This window comes from Carassius gibelio, chromosome B20 (genome assembly GCF_023724105.1).
Source record: "Carassius gibelio isolate Cgi1373 ecotype wild population from Czech Republic chromosome B20, carGib1.2-hapl.c, whole genome shotgun sequence".
Taxonomy (NCBI): domain Eukaryota; kingdom Metazoa; phylum Chordata; class Actinopteri; order Cypriniformes; family Cyprinidae; genus Carassius; species Carassius gibelio.
Window position 1 is genome coordinate 4,997,338 of NC_068415.1, and position 22,852 is coordinate 5,020,189.

General features: G+C 35.8%; 1 long non-coding RNA gene across 1 annotated transcript; it reads left to right on the forward strand.

Moving 5' to 3' along the window:
* The first annotated feature begins 747 nt into the window (after positions 1-747).
* On the forward strand, positions 748-21,650 carry LOC127983775 (uncharacterized). The gene is made up of 3 exons (XR_008160499.1): positions 748-860; positions 2,096-2,274; positions 21,346-21,650. It is a non-coding gene; the product is annotated as an uncharacterized LOC127983775 (long non-coding RNA).
* Positions 21,651-22,852: the final 1,202 nt, after the last annotated feature.

The window sequence follows — 22,852 nt, forward strand, 5'->3', positions numbered from 1 at the left end:
CAATTTTTAAATTATTTATTATTTTTTACAATTAATCATATACACTACATGTGTATGTAATCGATAAAATGTGAAAATGGCAACCATTTATGGAAAAAAACGAATAACGAAATGAATCTCTAACACTTTAAATGTTTATATGATTGAAAGGTCTAAGGTTTTCAGATGGAATTAAGATAAAGCCTGCGTTATAAAACACAATATTATGACAGCTTTTCCCAGCATTTGATCTTGTGGTTTGTACTGCCAAGACAATATCTTCAGGCACATTATGAATGCATTGGTCCTCTAATTGCTGCATCATTGGCATGAAATAAGTCCATGTATACAGTATACCTACAAAACCCCTCTGAAACCCCATGCGTGAAATTGGAGAAACTTCTCACACAGTTTTGTTCTCGCAGGAATGAGGTCGATTCCGAGGCAGGACCCCGTCAGTCACATCCCGCAGTCCTTTTCATTTCCAACAGCCCCTTTTGTTTTAGTGTTGATCTACAGGCTCTAAAATTTTCAGCTTGACATAAGGAATGTGTGCATTTCATCATATTTTTGACAGCGCAAAAGAGGACGGTTTGTTCTCGCACGCAGAAAAGGCTGCTGGTCCGTGTTTGGCTTGGACGCCAATGAATAACATTGTATGTGGAGAGGAAATTAAAAATGCAGGGTTGTAATTTACAAGAGAGTGGAACTGATTTAACACACCCAATCCTCTCCTTTTCATTTTTTTTTCTTGCCGCTGTTCTTCCAAGGCAACCAAATCGGCCGCAGCTGAGAGATGGTAGAGCTCTCTTGTGTCGCCAATAACAAGAGCGCTGAGGCTGCCAGTTCCTCTCTTCTACAGAGGTGTGATGGTGGGAAAGGTAAATGAGTTATGAAATCCAAATGCTTCACGTTTCTCTGATCTGCCATGTTTTATGTATTTGCAAGGAATGCTTAAGATCTAAAGTCATACAGTTACAGCAAAGCACATTTCGTCCTACAGTATCATCTTATATAGGGTATGTTGTCCTTAGTATTTGTACATAAAATATACTTTTTTATGTACAGTGGTGGGCAAAAATTATTAGAACGCTAGTATTTTTTTCAGCAGGTAAAAATGGTTTTAAGTCTGTTATTTCAATCTTTTGCTGTAATGTGTCAGTAGGATGTATCAGTTTACATTTCCAAACATTCATTTTGCCGTTAATTGTAATAATCCAGTGAGATTTTAGTTTGCACAATGAGTCTGACAGCAGCCAGTGCTCCACACAGAGGTCTGTTCTCATCATAATCCGGACTGTCTGGAATAACATGAAGAAACAGAACAAACTGAGACAGACTCAATCCAGAAGAACTGTGGCAATATCACTAAGATGTTTCAAGAAACTTTCCTGCGAAGCTACTTGAAAACTATGAGCAAGTGCACCTACGGCTAAAGCTGCTTTAAAATTCAGAGAACGTCACACCAAATGTTGATTTAATTTAGTTAATAGAAGTTAATTGATAAAGAAAATCTATTTATGATATTAATTTAGACAGAAGTTTTACACAAGTGCCTAGTACTTTTAACAGTACTGTAGCTTTTGCTACAAGATATTACACTGAATTAGATTGTTTATTATATTTTTTTGCCTTAATTGTTATTTTAGTATTTGTATTTTTAAATTTGGTCACTTTTATTCAGTTTTTATGTATTTTTAGTTATTTGAATACTTCTATGAACTTCTATTTAGGATTCATGCAAATTTGTATCTCTTTAAAGGTGTAAAAGAGGTTGCATTATAAATGTTTTAGTCTATATCCAAACCTTTAAAAAAATTGTGCTTGAATTCCATTTTAAATACGAATATCAACAATAGAAAATTGTGCGTGCATTTCTCCTGACTTGCACTATTTTCTATTTAATCAATTCATATGATTAAAATTTCCTTGTATAAAATTTAAATGTTATAATATTTGATACAAATTGTTATTATGAATTATTAATATTTAAAAACTTACATTTTATATTTGTAATGTATTATTATACAGTTTTTTTTGTGCATTTGAATTTGTCATGTTGCTTTCCTTTCACACATTATTATTGTTATTATTATCATTTAGTTTTTTGTTATAGAACAGACTTCTGCCGGAGAGACTTTCTAATGTGACGGTTTTGCATTCTGAATCAGCCATCATCAACGCTCTATGCCGTTTTAATGAAATTTCAGTGACAAGTGACAAGTGGTGTTGACTGCCCTCATCTTCATTACCTCCTTACAAGGCCTCTGGGAACATCTAAGTGTGAGCAGAATGGTATGTGATGCTCTCCATTTTATCATGCTGACATTCACATTTGTCACAGAAATTATTCTTATTCATATAAAGTCAATACTTGAATGACGGAAAGAGATTAGAGGTGAAATCACTAGTCAGTCATGACACTTTTTTTTTTTTACACTTTTATTATCTGTGAGTGATTTGAAGCCCATTGGTTTAAGAACTTCAGTAGAGCTGCAACATAACGCCAAGTAGGTGGTAAATCACCTAAAATCACCAAGAGATGGCGACATTGCACAAACGGACGTGTCTGACTCCACATTTCCTCTTTTAAATGTCCTGTCTTCACTTTTCCCACTGTTTCAATAGCATTGGAGATGAATTATGTGACAAGGAAGGATGTCTGCGCGTTTTTGTGCGGCCGTAGGGCACACACAGACATGCACTGCTGATTTACCGACATGTTTGAAACTCCTTGATAAATATTTGATGCAGTGGCAGCAGTCAGTGGGAGTTAAAGGAGGTATAGCAGACAGGTCCGAGACCACAGGGAGGAAAACCCATGCGATTGTGTCGGAAAAATAGAAAAAATACGTCATTTAGGAGCTCCATGGAGTTTCAGGGAAGGCTAAACGAGATGGATGAAGTGGTAGCTGAGCTGTTTGCGTAGGACAAACACAAGACGGGGGTCTGCTTCTAATGATCGCAGGGAAGACGCTGGGCCTACGGGGTCGCGCCAGAGGAATTTTCCTAAAAACATAGACTTCATCCCAGCCCAAGATAGACAGGAAAAGAGCGAACAGTCGAGCGAGGACCCTCCAGAGAGCAGTGAAGTTTTTTTCCAGGAGGGTTTGGCGTGTTCTTGTGGCGCCGGCATGGGTGTTAGCTGACGAGAAGCCGTCATTCCCAGTTGATGCTGCAAACTCGCGTGCTGTTACTGAGCGAAGGCTCTCACTGTGCTGCTGACTCGTAGGGAGAAGACCTTGTTTGCAAAATTCATCCCTAAGAAAATTAAAAGCTAGTTAAGAGATGACACATTCATCTGTGCAGATGTTGAACGGGAGTGGAGGGCTAATATTTGAGCTCTTAGAACATCATGACAGACTCATAAATGTAATAAAATATCCTCATAAAAAATACTTCTTCCTAAGTGAGATGACTAATCAGCTTTGACACACATGCAGTGTTTTGATATAATTAAAGATAATAATTTTATTAATAATTTGTGTATACGTACATATAAAAAGATAAATATCTAACTAACTAATGAAATAGTTTACGCACACACACACATACTGTACACAAACTCACACTTTCTATACACAATCTGTGTCAGAACCGTATAGTGCTTTAACACAATAATTGCCATAAAATGTAAATAACATGTCAGCATTGGCACATTCACATCATTTAGCATGATAATAGTGCACAATCTGTTCCAAATTGACAATGGATGGAATGATATGAAAATGATGTGAGACATGAAAAAACACACACACTCATGGCGTTTGAGGTTTACCCCGGATTTTTCATACATCATGATGACTGACTGATAACATTTTAATGCATTCAAGTACTCTGTAGCCAGTCCAGATTCAAAAATTGCAGATTCAGGAGTTGAGAAGAGCACAAGTTTTTTTTGCCCCATAGATTTCTTTGTTTGTGATTGACAGGTCTTAACAGGATAAAGGCAGTTGGGTGTACAGTGCAGTACCTGGGTTTCATTTAGCTCTGTCTAAACACTCGCCACAGCTGTTTGTTTTTACTATTGCATTATGGACACACTGGAAGCTCTGCTTTCTCATTCCAAAACAGAAAAATAGATCTAATCTACAACTGGTTTAAAACAAAAGAGAGAGAATTAAACCTCCCATGCCAACTGATTTCTGTAAGCTTGTAAAGACCCTTTCACAAGACTCATGGCAGGCAATGTTGGATTTATAACAAATCAGATGCCTGCAATGATGATCTCCTTATAAAGTTAATTTATTTATTTTTTTATAAAGGTCTTCATTACAGAGGCTAAATCTTTTGTAAAAAAAAAAAAAAAAAAAAAAAATTAATTTAGGGTCACAGTTGGACTTTTTGTTGTAAAGATGGACATGCAAATTATCTGATAGTCATTGCTTGAAAGGTCAACAGCAAAAGGGCTCCGTTGAAATCATTAAAACTCTGAACACCTTACAGTTTAATGAATTGTGCACATGTGACCGGGTCTATAAAATACATGAGTTGTATAACAGCATCTAAATGGATAATTTATATAGGTTTATATGTTATATAGTGATTCTCCAGATTAATGTTCTGTACAGTGCAAAAAAAATAAGCAGCACAAACAGTGTTGTCTGATTCCCAAGCAAATGAGCATTATGGGCCTGTTCTTATTAGCAAAACAAAAACATATAGCACAGCTGTTGTAGCTCAATTTAAGAATAATTGAATCTTATGAACCGGATTTTTTTAGTGAATCAGAACCACACACCACGATCGGTTTGGTTCAATTCCCGAACAAATTACTGTTTTGAGCCTTTTCTTTATAGTGAATCATATAGGAATATAAATTATTAGTGCTGTCAATATTAACGCATTAACTTGGGCAATACATTTTTTTCTATTTAACACGCTTAAAGGGTTAGTTCACCCAAAAATGAAAATGATGTAATTAATAACTCACCCTCATGTCATTCCAAACCGATAAGACCTCCTTTTATCTTCGGAACACAGTTTAAGATATTTTAGATTTAGTCCGAGAGCTCTCAGTCCCTCCATTGAAGCTGTGTGTACGGTCTACTGTCCATGTCCAGAAAGGTAAGAAAAAAATCATCAAAGTAGTCCATGTGACATCAGAGGTTGTTAGAATTTGTTGAAGCACCGAAAATACATTTTGGTCCAAAAATTTAATAAAAATTACGACTTTATTCAGCATTGTCTTTTCTTCCAGGTCTGTTGTAGTGATGACCAAAATTTATTTTCGATGCTTCAACAAATTCTAACTGACCCTCTGATGTCACATGGACTACTTTATGTTTGATATGCACTTTATTCTATTATATGTTTGTGTGAATTAATCAATCCATCAAAAATATACATGCACACATATCTATATGGACTGTTTAGCCATTATGCCTCATCTTTGTGTGGTTTCATAAGTGTCAGGGTCTGGCTTAAAACAAGGGAAGAAATTCTGAGGAATGTTTGTTACAAAATCGCTTTGACTTGCATAGCCAGGAAAAATACTACGGAAGTGAAATGGTGGCAGAAACCTGCTTGTTTGCAAACATTCTTCTAAATGTCCTCCTTTGTGTTCAGCAGAACAAAGGAATTGATGCACATGACGACAAAACAGTGGTATATCGATTACATCCACTTCGTCTGCGATTAAAAAACGTGAATGCGATAACCTCCATTGCTGATGTTTGCAGGTGACAAAACAGCGAGATTCAGGAAGTGTCCGACTTCAAAGGTCTTTTTCTGACCCCTCCCCTTGCTGCAGCCTCCTACTCTCACCTACATTTCAGGCGAGGCAAGGCGCATCTCAAACAAGCCTGTTGGCATCGGAGCTCATTGGTCAGTCGGGCCAAATGAACATTCTGATTGGCTGTTCAGCTGACAAACCAGTGCATGAGAAAAAACACAGAACAGACGTGATTCTTGGCTGTTGGTGTGTCAGGGCAACTTTGGACCCCGAAGCTGCCGAAGTGAGCTGAGCCCACAGTCTGTTTTCGTCAGCGTTTGCTCAGTGTGTTCCGGGTTTAAGACCTGAAGTGAGTCTGAAAAGGAGTTGTGAGAAAATGCAACGGATGTCAGATCAGCGGCAGCTCTTAAAGTTATAGCAGCCAAATAATCGAATAACCCAGCTGCTGTGATGTCTGTCCTTCAAAGAACAAAATTAAACTGAGGAAATCAATAACTTTTTAAGGAGTAATCTATATTTAATTTAGAATTTAAATTTGAAATCAAAATTTGACATTTATTATGATGGGTTTAAGTGAAGATTGTTTTAAGTTCACTTAAATTAGTAGTTATTTTTCAAAGTCTAATAAATGCTAAAATTACTAGCTCTTAATTATACAGTACTGTAATGTTGAATAGCTACTATTAGCTAGTCAATAGTTAAATATAAGGGTGAAAACTATTTCATAGAGACATCATTAAATTATGTATGATTCAAATCCCTAATTTTAAGAGTGGAATTTAAATAATTTTAATCCAATCAATGTATGAATCTTAAATTGTGTTGAGAACCTACAGTAAATGTGTATAAAATGTGACCTTGAATATCCATATCCTACACCAAAACAGGACATTAGATATACGGATGTTTTCCAGAGTTAAATAAAATATTCACATAGGTACGGTGGGGTTTCAAACTTCCATTGAAAAGCCTAACAGAGCACGATGGAGCTATGTGACAAAAGTGAAGCTGATAAATTCATCTGTCATCCAGCGAAAACACATCAAACCTAAGATCGTATGAATAAACACTCCTGTTTACTTAGGGGCTGTCCCAGCAGTTGAGTTTTAATTCGTCCTTGTGCATTTTTACAGATCCATAAATATCCAAACGCGCGCTGCGGCGTAGCATAACAAGGACCAAGAAAAATAATCCCGGGGAAGTCGAGATACAGAGACTGTGTGTTCGTTCTGAGGGAGAGGAATTTGATTGCTATACATTAATTAACTCGTGGCTTCTCCAGAATGACAGGTAGGAGTAGTCACCAGAGGGCCGTCTGATGACATGCCAAGAGTGCACTGGCCGGCGTGTGTGCATGAGTGATTTATGAAGCCCTCAATATGTGAGGGGGTTGTATTCAAAGGCTTGTATTTTTAAGCTTGGTACACATATGTGGAGTTTTCTGAGGGCGAGCCTCTTAAGACATCATTTATCCTTTATCACAGCCATGTTGATAACAACCTCCGGCGCACACAAGGCAAATATCTATGGGGATTCTGGCAGCCCGTCAGCTTCCGACGACTTCCAGGGCAAGACACATAAATAAAAAGGCCAGTGTTTAGATCTCGACCAGCCTGCCTTTATTCGTTTATAATACGAGGATGTTAAACAGGAAGTAATAGCACAGTGTATTGAATCGTTTCCTTCCTGTACAGACAGAGCTCTAATTTGGACCGTCCCATGACACCCCAAAGGCAGTCTGTCTTGGCACTGCTGCTGTTTGGCACTCTGTTCCTCAAAGGCATCTGTGACTGAAGTTTGTTCAGTTAGAAATCAAAGTGCATTTTTAATTTAGATAATATTAATTAATAATTTAAAAGTAGAGAGCAGTGAGTTTCAAAAGGTATGATGTCATTTTCAGTTTTGAATTGGGTTGTAATTATTGGGAGGGGTCTGACCTCAGTAATTAAAGTTTGACCTCACACAGTGGAAGTGCATATAATTTAATGTATGCACATAACATGAACATGTAGAGGCTCTGCTTTCTCCTTTATCTATGAAATTCTTAAAAGATAATTGAAAAATAAGGATTTTATTATTCAGTGACTACAGAAATTCATACTTTTATTCATCAAGAGTACATTCAATTGATCAAAATTGACACTAAAGACATTTAGAATATTACAAGAGATTTACATTTCAAACAAATGGTGTTCTTTTGAACATTGTGTTCTTTAAATAATCTTGAAAAAAAATGTGTCATGGCTCATGCAAAAATATTAAGCAGCACAACTGATTGGGCCCTATTAGACATGGGGCGCAATGCGATGCAAGGCGCAGCGCAAGTGTGTTTGCTAGTTTCAGTCCGGCGCCATTAGCATTTTCCTGTCCAGTGCCACGTGGTTTAATTGGCAAACGCATCTGCGCCCATTTGTGAGCCCATGGGCGTGCTGGTCTAAAAAAGAGGTGTGTTCAGGCGTATTGCTGGTGCACTGCTATTTTGAGGAGCTGAAAATAGACTGTGCCATAGACTGTGCCATAGACCAACTCAAACCTGGTCTAAAGTCTGAAGTCAGTGGCACAATATTTTGTTATTTAAAAAGCGCGTTGGTAGAAAATGCGCCTCTGGTCGACAATGCGTTGACTTTGCTTATTACACACAGGGATGCGCATCACACAAAAATACCAAATATTAAAAACAAAAGGAATACAGTGTAAAAGAATATTATTGTGTAGGCTACATAAATATAAAAATGTAATGATGGATAGTCATTGCGTGTTTTAGAATAAGGCTACCTATTTGTAATTCAGCCTATTACTACTAATAACGATGAATTAAATTCTACTTCATCCCACATCTTCTTCACCTCGGGAAGCTTTGGTGGATTCCTGCTTGTCCCGTACATGATCTGCTCGCATGCTTTAACTTCGCGCACGAGCAGAACAGTTTCTTCGCTTGAGAAGAGTTCAGCTTTTACGCTAACAAATTCCGCCATGTATATAGCGATCGACCATGGCGCAAGCGCATCTCGCTCTTAGGGGGAATGGGAGATGACACTCTCTGATTGGTGTGTTGAATGTTACGCCCATTACTTATTAAGAGAATCGGGACAACCCATTCCAAAAATGTGCCCCGGCACACGGACCGTTTTTCCATCATTAAAATAGCAAAAGTGGACCTGCACCTGCGTCGTGTGCTTTACACTTTACATTTAGATCGTTAAAATAGGGCCCATTATGTTTATATGAAACATTTATAAAAAATACAAAAAATTTAATCGAAAAAATACAATATCAAAACAAAATATAAATCAAAAATATTAGCAAAAACTATTATAGTATTTCAATGGTAAGCAAAAAAACAACAACTTACCAACCCAAACTTTTGAACAATGTATTGAACGACATATTTAACATGTTTTCCACATTTTTCTTGTTATTGTAACAGAAATGGCAAAAAAAAATTATTTGGTTATTTATTTACTACTTATAATTTTTATGGTTTCCCTTGTTTTTTCTGCCTTCTCAACGTTCAACAAAAGGAAACACATAAAAAATATTGTGACTTGTGCTACCACTGTTAGCCACCATTGTGGACGATAAAGGACAACACCATAAGTTATACTAGTTTTTTCCTGAAAGTTGTAAAATTGGCAAAAAATTTCTCTGAAGCCATGAAGTTTTACCTCTATTAAATGCCTTTATGAGGTTTAACTGATTTTAGTTTCTAAAGTAAGACAGGTTTTGTTTGACAATCCCTGATAGATTCAGTTGATAATGTTCGAATGACCTCAGAATGACTGAACCAACATATTTTATAATTATACATCTCACTGACAGTAAATTACAAATAATGATAATTCTAAAGACAAAATTATGATTACAATTATCTTTTTTTTTTTTTTTTTTTAATTGCAGGTTGGAGTTGGTGAAGCAGTGGAAATTTCAGCAGTAGCTATCATTTTCATTTTCCAGGTAGAAAAAAAGCTGATTAGGTCATTTTGTCATTAATATACACTGACATTTCCATTTCAAAACCAAATAAATGACTCTTCCTCTTCCTAAATTAGCATGAAATGGTTATACGATATAAAATGTCTTCTGCATTTCCAATTGCACTAGAAAAAGGGGCAAAATTGAACTCTGCCAGGACGTGGCTCTTTTACAAGAAAATGCAGCGACCGCAAATTGTGCTCAACAATTCCAATGCTCTTGGAGCTGACCACTTTAAAAACGTCCTGCTTCAGGATTATAAATGCTGTTTGATGGCTCCGTCATTACATCCCAAGCAGAGGAGGCGTAGTCGGCAGGCGGGTGTCCGCCATCTTGTGGGGTCAGGAAGGCTCGGGATCTTTTTGATGTGGGCGGGGATTTGAACCCTCCATCACCACAGGGTTCTGAGGTCTAGAAAGTACACCAGGGAGAAGGCCTCATAAAAAGATAATCACATAACTGCTGGGAAACAAGCAGAATCTTAAACATTAATATAATATTCAGAATGGAAGTAATGGCATTTGTTCCATTCATGAGTTTGAATTTGAAGAGGAATGTACTAATTTGCTACTTTTTTTTTACATTTATGCTTTTATTTAATGTTCATTTATTTATTTATATTTTTGGTAAGTAACCAAATAAACATAATTAGTGAGCTAGTGTTCATTTATATATTAATCTTTTTAATTATGCTAATAATTTTCATTTTTAATTAATTAGTACAATCGATGAATTTCGTTAGTATTTTGCTTAAACATGCTTAGGGATAGTTCACCCAAATAAGAAAATTCTGTCATCATTTACTCACCCTCATATTGTTCCAAACCTGATTTGCTGAACACAAAAAAAATGTTTTGAAGAATGTTGATAGCCAAAGAGTTTGGATCCCATTGACATCTATTTGCATGTTTTGTCCAAACAGTGGAAGCCAGTTGGAACCAAAATTTAGTTATCCACATTCTTCAGAATACTTTCTTTTATGTTAAAAAAGTATTTTTTGGGTGAGTTATCCCTTTAAAAAAACAAATCTGAACTACTTTCGCTGACAGTTATTGAACTGAATTGTAATTTAAATGGCAATTCAGTTCTGAAGGGCACGCAGCCCTGCTGTAAACATGCTCTCATGTCACATGTGAAAAGTCAGTGGCATTAAGATATGACTTACACAGATGCCCATAATAACTATTATGTACTATGGATTGCTCACCGAACATGTACAGAGAGCTCATTGAAGAGTCTCTTACTACGAGTGTAAACACTCCAAACTTAGAGATGTGATGCCGTAATCACAGTCAGTTGTCATCACTCTCAGATATGAGCCACGTGTTTGATAAATGCTTGATCAGATGATACAGTATGCATCAGCACTGATGATTCTCTAGCACATCACTCTTTCCATGGCATCAGTGGGCCAGTGTGTTTGGAGGCTCTGACCCCTGGATCTCAGTCAAATGCGTGGGATCAGTAGGTCAGAGGAGGTCCTGTGGGCATAACGGAGTTTTATTGTCTGCTGTGAGACATGCTTCCAGTAAACAGGGCCTTTAGTTTTGTAAGTGGGTTATGAGGTCAACATTGGCCACCTCAGAATAGACGCCATGCAGCACCAACTCAGGTTCAGCACTCTGTGTCTCTCTCCTGCTATTTGCCATTTGGATGATTTAGTTGACTAAGCGTTTTCCCTTCATTCGCATGTCTAAATAACAGTTCTCTTGCTTTGCAATCATAGATTGCTGCCATATGTGAGGCCATTTGTCATTTTTCTTTAATGCGGTGTATTTTTTTAATTTGGACATTTCCCTAGGCAGATGCATTTGGCAAATCATTATTTAGTAACCCACTTTGTACCAAAGATAAAATTCAGTTTGCAAAACAGTCCAATGCTTGCTTGCTTGCATGCTTTATTTAAAGGTTTTTTTTTTTTTTTGGTAACTTAAATTTTATTTATTTTTTATTTATAGTGTTTCTTTTATTTACTTTTTTATAATTAATTAACAAATGCACATATTATACATATATGTATAGCTTTAATTTTTGGCTGATGTTACAAAGTCGTCTTATTTTTCAACTCTTACGTATCAACCACCCATCATATAGAGATGAGTTTTTACCATCCAGTCATTCTAATGGATAAACGAAGGGCTGTCTGCAGAAAATCAACTCAACAATAAGAGGAGGTTCTTATAAATATGAGGTACAGTAAATATGATCAATACTTAGAACTAAAGCTAAAATTAATTTCATTTCATGTTTTTATGTCAGTTAATAACATTTTGGATTTCTTTACATATATAAATAATAGTAAGATAAAAGTCCATTCAAGCATTAAATCTTAAACTATTCATCTCAAAGATTAAGGCACATTAACTTCAGCAATCCTGCACAGAAAACATTAGACTGATAAAAAGTCCTAAATTGCTCAGGAGGAGATGGGGTGGTTCTTCATCAGTTGCATAATCTTTATGATTTACAGCAAAGGCAGAGAAAAGTAATTCAGCTATAAATCTGTTAAAATATCTGTGGGTTAGATCCTTAATAATAGATGATTATCCATTATATTGCAAAAGTGAAAATCCAGCCCCCCGTTTCTCAAAAATACAGGGACAAAGGGACTTCTTCCCTTTTTTTCCCCCTCCTAAATGTTCCCATGTGAAGCGGCACACGGAGCCAGTGAGTAAATGAAGGGTTTTGCGTGGAGATCTGAGAGAGGCCTGCAGCAGTGATTGATGGGCCACGGGAGGGTGGGGAGGTTCTGCTCCTGACAGAGAGAGCTCATCCAGGCTCTGCCGGAGATCATAAGGGCCAGAGCTGCTCTCCTTACCCCACATGGCCACACGTGCTGTGTGTGAGAGAGAGATGTGCCTCGTTTTCAGTCATTTATCCCCACCCAGAGAAACTTAATGCGCTCCAATTTCTAATGAGTATCTGGAGAGCAGGCGAGACCACAGAGGAGAACCTCGGCTAGAAAAGCAGGAAACACCTTGAGAGGTGAATTCTGGGATAGGTATAGTGTAAATCATAGGACTTTCTAATGAATGATTTTTGTGTCTCTATAACGGGGTCTCTATATAATGAGTGGTTCTCATTACAAGTCAATCTATACTGTACAGTAATCTTGAATACATTTTTGTTTTTTGTTTTTCCATTCGAATTTTACTTAGTTTTAGTAATTCTGATGTGTTTTGTAATTTTTATGATTTTTCTAATATCTTACATTTTTTATTAAGTATTCAGTTAAAGGTATTTAAGTATTTCAACTTAAAATAAACAAAAATGAGAAATGATGCCTTGACAGTTACGTTGAAGGTGTTTTTTTTTTAAATATATTTATGTAAAAAACTTCAGGTAACATTTCAGGTAACTATAATAATTTGCGTTCATTGTTGCCATTTAGCATGGTTGAGAACCACTGCTCTGTGATATAGAATCAATATTTGTATTTATCACGGCACCCTACACTTATTGCAGTGCTTGTCTGATATCAAGTTTACTTATCAATAGATCATTGGTAAAGCAACTCTTTTGAATGAGCAACCATCTGAATATTAGCTCTGACCCTTAACCACACAGCACACCATGAACTATAGAATTACAACTGGACACTTACAGAACTGTGTATTTTGCTTTATGCAGACCTTGTTTAACATAGAGGGAAGACCTTGGGCAGTGGATTTATTTATATTAGGTAGTTTCATGTCTTAGATTGTTGTCTCTGGCCTTTAATTGCTCTTCCCAGCAAAGGGTCAGTGAGTCAACTGATCATTTATGTACAGAGAGATCTTATCTGATGACAAATGAATTCCTGTTCAACACAATTTAACACAAACATGAACATAGAGCAACACTACTGTTCAAAAGTTTGGGGTCATTAAGATTCTTTACAAATAAATTATATATATTTTATTTGATCAAAAATAAAGTAAAACATGAAAACTTTTAATACAATTTAAAATAACACTTTTCTATTTTAATGTATTTTATATCAATTTTGGTTTGTCAACTATCTTTCAGGGCGAACACAGTGTGTCCTTTTAAAAGACTGTACTTCATCTATTTTGTCACTTTCCAAAGGTGTCCCTCAGGGATCTGTCCTGGGACCCATTTTATTTTCCTTGTACTGTATGTAAATAATTTATGTGATAACATTCCATATGTGTAGTTCCATCTGTATGCAGATGACACTGCTATTTACTGTTGTGCTCCATCAGCTTTACAAGCACTTCACTATTTAAAGTCAGCATTTGTTATTGTTCAGTTACGTTTATGTCAGCTTAAACTAGTTTTAAACGCAGATAAAGCTAGTTTAATGATTTTTTTCAAATTCTTAAGTTGTACCAAGTAATCTTCCTGACATTATATCCTTCCAGGGAACAAAAATAGAATATGTTGTAAGTTATAAGTACCTGGGCACCCTATTTGATAGTCAGTTAAATTTTAAGCTACCTGTACATATTGATAAATTAATTTCAAAACTTAAGTTCAAATGTGGTTTTACTACAGAAATAGATCATTATTTTTTTAATATTCAAGAAAATGTTTGGTATCTGCTACCTTCTTACCACTTTTGGATTATGATGATCTGCTGTATATGAATGCCCCAGGATATTATCTTAAAAGAAAGAGCATAGTGTTTTACGTTTTATTACTGGTAGTAGTTATCAAACATATCAGTGTACTTTATATGAAAAGGCTGAGTTACCATCGTTGTATACCTGAAGAAGTTTTAATAAAAATGTTTTAATAGTCAACAGTATTTGTAATCTAACTCCAGCTTATTTGTCTTGGTCAACTAAATCAAAAGTATGCTACAAACTATTATATGTGACTTATATTTTGTACAATCTTTCGTTTCTTTTTTTTTTTTTTTTTTTTTTACTCCATTTCCCCCATTATTAATTTAAGGTTTTTCAGCCTGAGGACATGACACTGCCCTGCACTTGCCTTTGTTGATTCGGTATTAACTTAAAACCAAACGTCCCGCTCTTTTTGTGGGCGTCCCTCAGAATTAGAGCACTATTTATTACATAAGACAAATGGCTGCTTTGATGTGGGTGAAAGGAACTCTCGTGTCTGGCCTGAGCAGGTCAGACAGAAGGTCAGCTCTCCCTCAGGGTCTCCATGACCCTCATGGCTGCCAAAAGTGCACAGGTAAGCAGAGAGGAAGTCCTTACCAACAGAACCGTTGGAAGGCGTCCATGAACATGTGAGGCCCAGCTGTGTGTGTATGAGTGTGTGTGTGTTTCCACCTGGACAAAGCTTGCACACGCTGTTAAAACTCCCACTCAAACTTCCAGTTCCTGCTTTTAAGGAAATTCCTGGTCTGGTGTTACTTAGAACTTAGAAGATTTATTTCATTTTCAGAAAGCAGACCCAGTGGTCTTTGAAAGAGCTGCTATTACACTCAGGTGAGGTATGAATTTTAAAATAAGCTTAAAAAGTCTTTGACATATTGAACTCAGACTTTTATTAATTATTATTAATGTAAACATTGCTTATATAGCTTAGTGCCCTCCTAAAGTTTAAAAACAAGGTAAGCCAGATGGCCAATATCAGCATTAAACCTTATCATTTTATGACTTAGCATTAATAAGAGGCTGTGCAAACTATAAAAAATATTTTATTTAAAAATGATTGAATTTAAAACTACTGCAGCATCTCTTAACTATTTTCTAATTGATATGTTGGTATACATACCTTAATTAGCAATCAATCAGCAAAGCTTGTTGACCCAATAATAATAAAAAACAAAAATATTTAATCAATCAAGTAAGTCGACATCACAACTGCCAAGGGACATATCTGACTATGTATATTGACATTATGGAGAGAGAGAGAAAAAATGCTGATCTTTAATTTTAATTGCTAGTTACTTTAATGCATTTATGTCGAGAAATTCTAGAAATGTATGCTAATATTGTGCCACACCCCACAATGAAACCCAGTGCACTTCTAAACCGTTTCAAGATAAAACGACACTTTATATATATATATATATGTGTGTGTGTGTGTGTGTGTGTATATATATATATATATATATATATATATATATATATATGTATATGTGTGTGTGTGTGTGTATGTATGTATGTATGTATGTATGTATGTGTATATATATATATATATATATGTGTGTGTGTGTGTGTGTGTGTGTACATATGTATGTATGCTATATTCAAAGTTGAGGAAAGGCAATCTAAAAAGAAATTGGTATCGTGTTTCACATAATTTTGGGGCACCACTGTAGGGTTATCATATTTTATTCCATATTTTACCCACAAACTATTTTAATTCCTCAGAATTTGTTGAGACTCTCTATATGATGATTTACAGTACAGTTGGCATTGGCTTACAAGCACCAACTCAAACATCCTAGAGACACTGTTGTAAACATGGGATTTTCCATTGAATTTCTGAATAATATAATTAACGTATTGACTATATACTGACTGGAAGACTGGCAATGCCAAATGTGTCACTTTCAGATTTCACACGCCACTTTTTTGAGCCCGAAACACAATGCCCTATGTGCATGCCAGACACAAGTCAATTAACTTCTTATGTTACCTTTCTGCTGCTTTTCTTTCAGCCAGTGTACTTGGAAGCCCTTTGTATAATAGAGTCAAGAAGGTTATTCTGTTGGGAATTTCATCTGGTTTCAGGGAGTTAATTTTAGCGGCATGTTGGAGGCGTCTGCTGTGAGGCTGCATGCAGTATCTTACTTATTACTGTGGGGGCGAAGCCACGCACAGACTCAAAGGCTCCTGGGCATTACAAGGGCGGCCTGCAATCCTCCGAGCGCCACCGTAATCCAGCTGCCATCATCCATTCTGCCGTGGTTTGAGATGAAACGTCCCAGCTGTCATCGGCTCTTTGAGGTTTCATTTTTGTTTTTGTTGTTTTTCCCACCTGTTCTCATTTTCCCGATGCGTGTATTGATAATAATTTTACAGCGAAGGATGTTATTTCCAAAAGCATCACTCTCCATCACTGTAACGTTTTGTGGTTACTCCGCTGATTGAAAGTGGCACCCAAAATTACCTTGGCCTGGCTGAGGTCATTACGTATGCCGCCATCATTTAGGGGCACGACTGCGCAGCGAAATCTAACTCGCACAGAAAGTATTGTTTTTGTTTCAACATGGGACAATTAGTAAAGTCCTGCAACACAACCCAGCATCATAGGGCTTGATTATTTTTATCAGTTCAAATATGTACAAGAGTTTAGTTTTGTACAAGTGTTGAGTAGATGAACAGGAAGTCAGTAAATGGATCATTTCATGCTTGTGCAATGTGAATATGACAAACCATAACTTTTATGAAGATTTAAAGATTTATGCTTTAAAACAAGACATTGGAAATAAATGTGGATAACTTGTTTTCAAATTTTGGCTATGCAAACTATACCCAAAACTTTGAAACGAGTAATCAAAATGTGTTTTTAATGGTTTAAGGCCTACATGATTTTCAACTTGCAAACCAGATGTGCATATTTCATATGGAAATCGTTACTGCAAGTGATAAAAGTTCACACCTTATGTACTTTTATTGTCGAATACAGAGGTAGTTGACGCGTAACAGGCCTATGAGCTTTTTAAAATCAACATTAGGGTTAAGAAGAGTACGAATGCATCAAAATATAGATTTTGTATGTGATCATATTTTAGGTTCTAGAAGTTTTGTCACCATTTTAGTCACCATTTGCCTTTCAGTTAATTTAAAATGATCTCTGGTTTGACAAAAGAGGCTTTAAAAGAGTAAACACTCCACAGTCTCTCAATTAATGAACAATATTTGTAATATTAATAATACAGATCCCAAAGTACATTTTCTGTAGTTTAGATATTTAAAAAAATATGGCCTTTTAAGTAAGCTGAGGAAAAATTGTACCATAAAAGTTATTTTATATAGTGCATATAATCCAATAATCATTCTAAGGAATCAGTTAATTTGATCGATTCATGTATATTCTTGTTTAGCTGTATATAGTGTACATTTGCCTTATCAGGTTTAATGTTGTCTCCCTAATTCATACATTTAAACAAATCCCTTGTTTTTTTTTCTTATATATAATATGTAATTATTATAATCATATATTACATTGCCCCATTGCAAGTTAGTCGCTGTTAGTAGTTTGTAGTGTGGTCGCTTTTCCAAAGTTCGACTATAGTTTAGCTACTTCAGACGTTGTTAAATTTGTAACTTGGCAAGATAAAGTTTCAAAGCAGCTTTCCAACATACCGATGCCATTGGGAATAAACCGTGGTTAAAAGAAATGACTTTTGTACCTAATTTAATTTGGACGAACACTCTTAATTATTTTAGACTAACTGTTTATCACAGTTTGTGTACAGGTGGTTTTCAGGAGCCTCCTCTGAAGAAAGTGTCATTTCCGTCTCACACGGCTTCACCGCGCTCAAGTAGAGAAGACGGGAGTGCTTGTTCTCTGCTAGTCTTGCGTTAAACCAGTGGAGAAAACTTTTCATGCACTGCTTCTGTTGCTTGAGAGAACTTATAAGCTCTCAGGGACTCGCAGAGACCAAAGGTGATTCAAACTAGTTAAAAAAACATCGCCACCCTTAATAAGGACTTTTTGTGCTAATATTTTTACTCGGTCGGGGAAAAAAGGCTCAGTCAGAGTGCTGATATGTTTTGGTCTCCGTTCAATAATTTATCATTTTTCATTGCACATCTACATTTTCCGTCTCCAAATGGCCAGATCCCTGCTGGCAATCAGATGGTCATTTATGGCGTCGCTAATTTGATTTAAAAATATTTTAACACACTCTGAAAATACAAAACGGCTGCAAATTGACACTAATTTATGGGGAATATTTTATGGTAACACACACATTCATATATACAGTACAGTAAGTCTGATCTGAAAATATTTAGGTCCACTGCACTGTAACACAGATTAAATCATAAACCTATTGGATAAATATCAAACAATATTTTAACACGCGGATGGAATTTTCCATGTTTTGGTAGTTTCAAACTACAAGGTTTGTTTTTCCACCTAATAAAAACCAAATCGCAGTAAAGACACACAAAGGAACAGCTTTTAAATCACGAGTCCTGACCTGATTCTGCTTGAATTAATGCAGCAATCATATGGAAGCAATCTTTATGGACCCCAGTAAGACAAAAAAACTGGAGTTAAATGAGGACCATCTTCTCTCTCAAGACCTCTCATTTGTTTGTATTGCTTATTAACTGAAACGCCTCATTTATCAATGTCAGCGTTTGCACAGAATGATAGCTGTCCTCATGTAAATGAGTAAATCTGACGAATGGTTCAGAATTAAGTGGCTGCGTTCTCATGAAATGCGCACTCTGTCGGTGGACTGACCCCGGTAAACCACCCACGACCAGGGTTTTTATTTTTTTCTGCATTTGAGCTGGAAAGCTGTCTGAGAACGGTGTGAAACGGGACGGAGTTGGCACAGGACAGGCCCCGTTCTGCACTGCGTAATGCTGCACAGAGTGGAGGTGGTTAGAACTGACTCGAAGTGAAACCCGTCGGTTTGTGTTGCTATGTAGTCTAATAATTGTCGGCCTAGACCATCTTTGTGCTAAACAGATTAACAGAACGGTGCCGAGAGAGCCAAACCACGGCTCTCCACAGAAGAGTTCAGAGTCAGTGATGTAATGAGATGACCTGATTATTAAGATAAAGCCCAAAGCATGCAGACATTGAATCATGCTGAATAAATCAGTGACACGGTTCATTTAAAAAAAGAGGCCAAACAAACTTCCCAAAGCTTTGTATGAGATGTTCCATTTGTCCATTAAATGAAAGTCAACTGAATTTAATAATATCATCTTTTGTGTTCCACTGAGGTTCTTCAGGTTGGGAAAAATATTATGCATTTCAAATATGAAATATTTATATATTTTTGGGTTGACTGTGTCCTTACTAAAAGTAGTGATTCTGCCAATACTGCATTTTTCAGTAGCATAACTTTATCAGCTGTTATCAAAAATGTTACTTGTAATCAAAAGTGTTCTTTGAATCTAAAACATCCCCCCTCAATAGGAAATCTGATTCATTTGAATAAATCACATGTGTGAATGTTATTTAAATGAACTGGTGAATTTACTGATTCGTTCAGTGTAGAATATTTTGCTGCCATACACAACTTAATATATTTATAAAATAGTTTAATAAAACAATATTTAGGATTTCTTATTTATTTATTTTTGGCAGAGATGCACAAATAATATTGTATATAATTTTTATTGAAGTTAAATTTTTTTAATTAAACTCTGTTTCCCATGCCCAAGTTGAAATATAGAGCATTAGGTCTGATTCATTTGAGTGATTTGCTTGTGCTGGTATGTTATTTAAATGAACAGGTTCAAAATAATGATGCACTGGTTTTTTCAATGTAGGTTTTTTTTTTTCAGAGACTTACAATATTTGTATGTTTCTTAATAATTTGACAAAATATTATATTTGGTTACATTCTGCAGCCCACCTCAAATTGACATTGTTATTGTACTTTTAATCTACTTTCCATTAGTAGGTTGCCAACTACTTTTTCAATAGTTAAAGACTTTAAATTATTAATAAATTGCTAAGTATATTAGATCAATAGGGAAAACTGGGAGCAGATAGAAGTTACTTACGACCTTTTGAAGTTGAAATATCATTTAATGCAACATAATACATTGAGTATAAACAATTATCCAATAATTTAGAAAAATTCCCTTACGTTTGATGGACAATTAAGTCCAGGATCATGCATTTAAAATTCCTGCTTTTGTACTGCAAAAATGTATTGCTCAAGTGCTATGGTTAACATTTATATGAATATTTAGATTTTTTTCTCTTATTGTCTAAAAACTACATTCCATGCATGAATGCTGCTTTGTAGCATATCTGTTTAGGCTAACAACCAACTAAAAAACACACACCAAAATTGAACTCCTCATTTTTTTCTAAATTGTGAACAATAGCATAATTGTGGTCTCCTCTGTTACAGAAGGTTAAGACTTTTTCTCCCTGTATTTGTTATTCCCACTAAAGCTAGCAAGCTGCAGAAATGGCCTTAGACTATCCGGACCGGCCCTACAGGGCCAGGAAAAACCCGAAGGAGCCAGACAAATAAAAAGCAAAGAGCTCAGACGCCGCAGCTCGGCTCTGAATCTGGTTCCTGTCAGGGTACATCAAGGGAACACCCGCAACGCAATCTCCAAACTGCTGCCTCCCCGTAACCATACGTGTCTCACTGACAAGACGACTGAACCATCGCCAGCTCTCCAAAGAGGATGGCTTTTTTTCTTCTTTCACCCCTTTATTTCTTCCTTTTCACCCTCCCTCTTTTCTTGGAACTGACCCACATGGATGCAGATCAATTCTGGATGATCTGATAATTATTCTGTCAGTTTCAATTGCCATGTGATGAAGTGAGAAATCAGACAGAGGGTAAATACTAAAAGATTTCAAGCTTTCTGTGCATGCGTGCGTGCATGGATCCCATATTCAGGAGCAAAACTCAGAGCTAGCCTTTACTTGTTTAAGACCCGTTTCATAAGCTGATAAATCAGTATTTAACAGATGACATCTGCTAGAACATCACATTTCTGTCTTTGATTTCTTTGCCATTTTCTATTCACTGAATGACACATCATTAATAACTGATTTTTGAAGTTGTGGTTGTAGACTTAGAATTGGAGATCCTGGTTTGTGATTTAGACCGCTAACCCATTATATGATTATAGGTTCAATCCAAGGAGGTCTGTGATACCTGGAAAGAGCTATCTGTTAGCATTCCCATTCATCTCAATGGCAGCTCCTCAGCTGGTGCAGGACCTCCAAGAATACGCGATCAGAAAACTGCAATTTGTTGCCAGGTTGTTTGAGCCATAAATGAGGTAATTGAGGTTTAAAAAAAACTGGAGCAGATTTTTATTTTAATAAAGTAGTTAATTACTTGAAAAATATTAACACAACTGCAATAAGTGTTAATAAATGGAAAGAATGTGCCATTTTTGTAGGTATAAATTACACTTACTGCATTTATAGAAGTTGCTATTTAGTTTATTTTGACAAACTTTTAACATATTGTGCCTTTTAAGAAAGTTAAAATGAATGTTTAAAGATTTTATAGATAATAAATTGAAAGTAGAAAATAAATGAATTGATTGAATGAACTGATTTGACAATTCTGTATATGACAGTTTTGTAGTGAAACATGAAATGAACTAGGAATTGGAAATTAATCACAAATCAGTTTTTCTACTTTGGTCAGCAAAAAAAAAAAAAAAAAAAAAAAAAAAAAATTATATATATTTTTTGGGCTTTTGCATTTATGATGACAGTCCCTGATGAAATCAGTGGGACAGTGGCAAAAAAAGAGCCATGAAAAAACAAAAACAAATCTTAGTTCAGTTAATCCATATTCATGCCCATTTTATATTAAGTAGCCTTAACTACTATGTACTTACATTTGAATTAATCATTTGGTACAATGCACTTACTGTGTACATGTTTCTACATGTTATTACATCTGTAATTAATTTCTGTAATTACATTCAGAATTACACAGTTACATACATCTTAACCCTCCCTTAAATTTACCCATACCACCAAACTTGTTCCTAACCTTACCCATATCTCACCTCAATAGCAGCAAAAGTGTTTAGCAATACAATATGAACACAATAAGTACACTGTATTATGTTTCGATTCAAGTCAAACTTAAGGCCACCTAATAAATAGTGAGACCAAACGAAGTTCTGAATTCTTATGAAAGCTGATTTGTTTGATCTGCTTAATTTAAGTTTGCCCTATTCAAACCAATTAATAGGGTTTATGGTGTAATATAACAAAATATTTGTGATTTATATTTTGCTTGCAGAAATGTTTATTTTTACCAAAATACCCAGTTCCATTCAAAATTCTGGAGCCAGGAGGAGTAACTGGAGCATGCTAACTATTCCAGTTAGAGAACTCACACACACTGTCTATGTTGTTTAAACTCCTGGTTTGTAACTGTATAGGGAATATTTAAATGACAATAAGACTGGGTTGTGGGTGAATAAGACAGACATTTTTTGTGCTGAAACACTTAATAAAACTGGCAACTGTAAAGTGAATTCACTTCTTGGCTTCTGGGTTTAGAGACTGTCCTTACAATTAATGTACTCTATGTTCTCTTGGAAGAGTTTGTTGGTATGACAGTAACAAAACAAAATGTGTGCTAGAACATGCTGTTCAGTCTGTTGC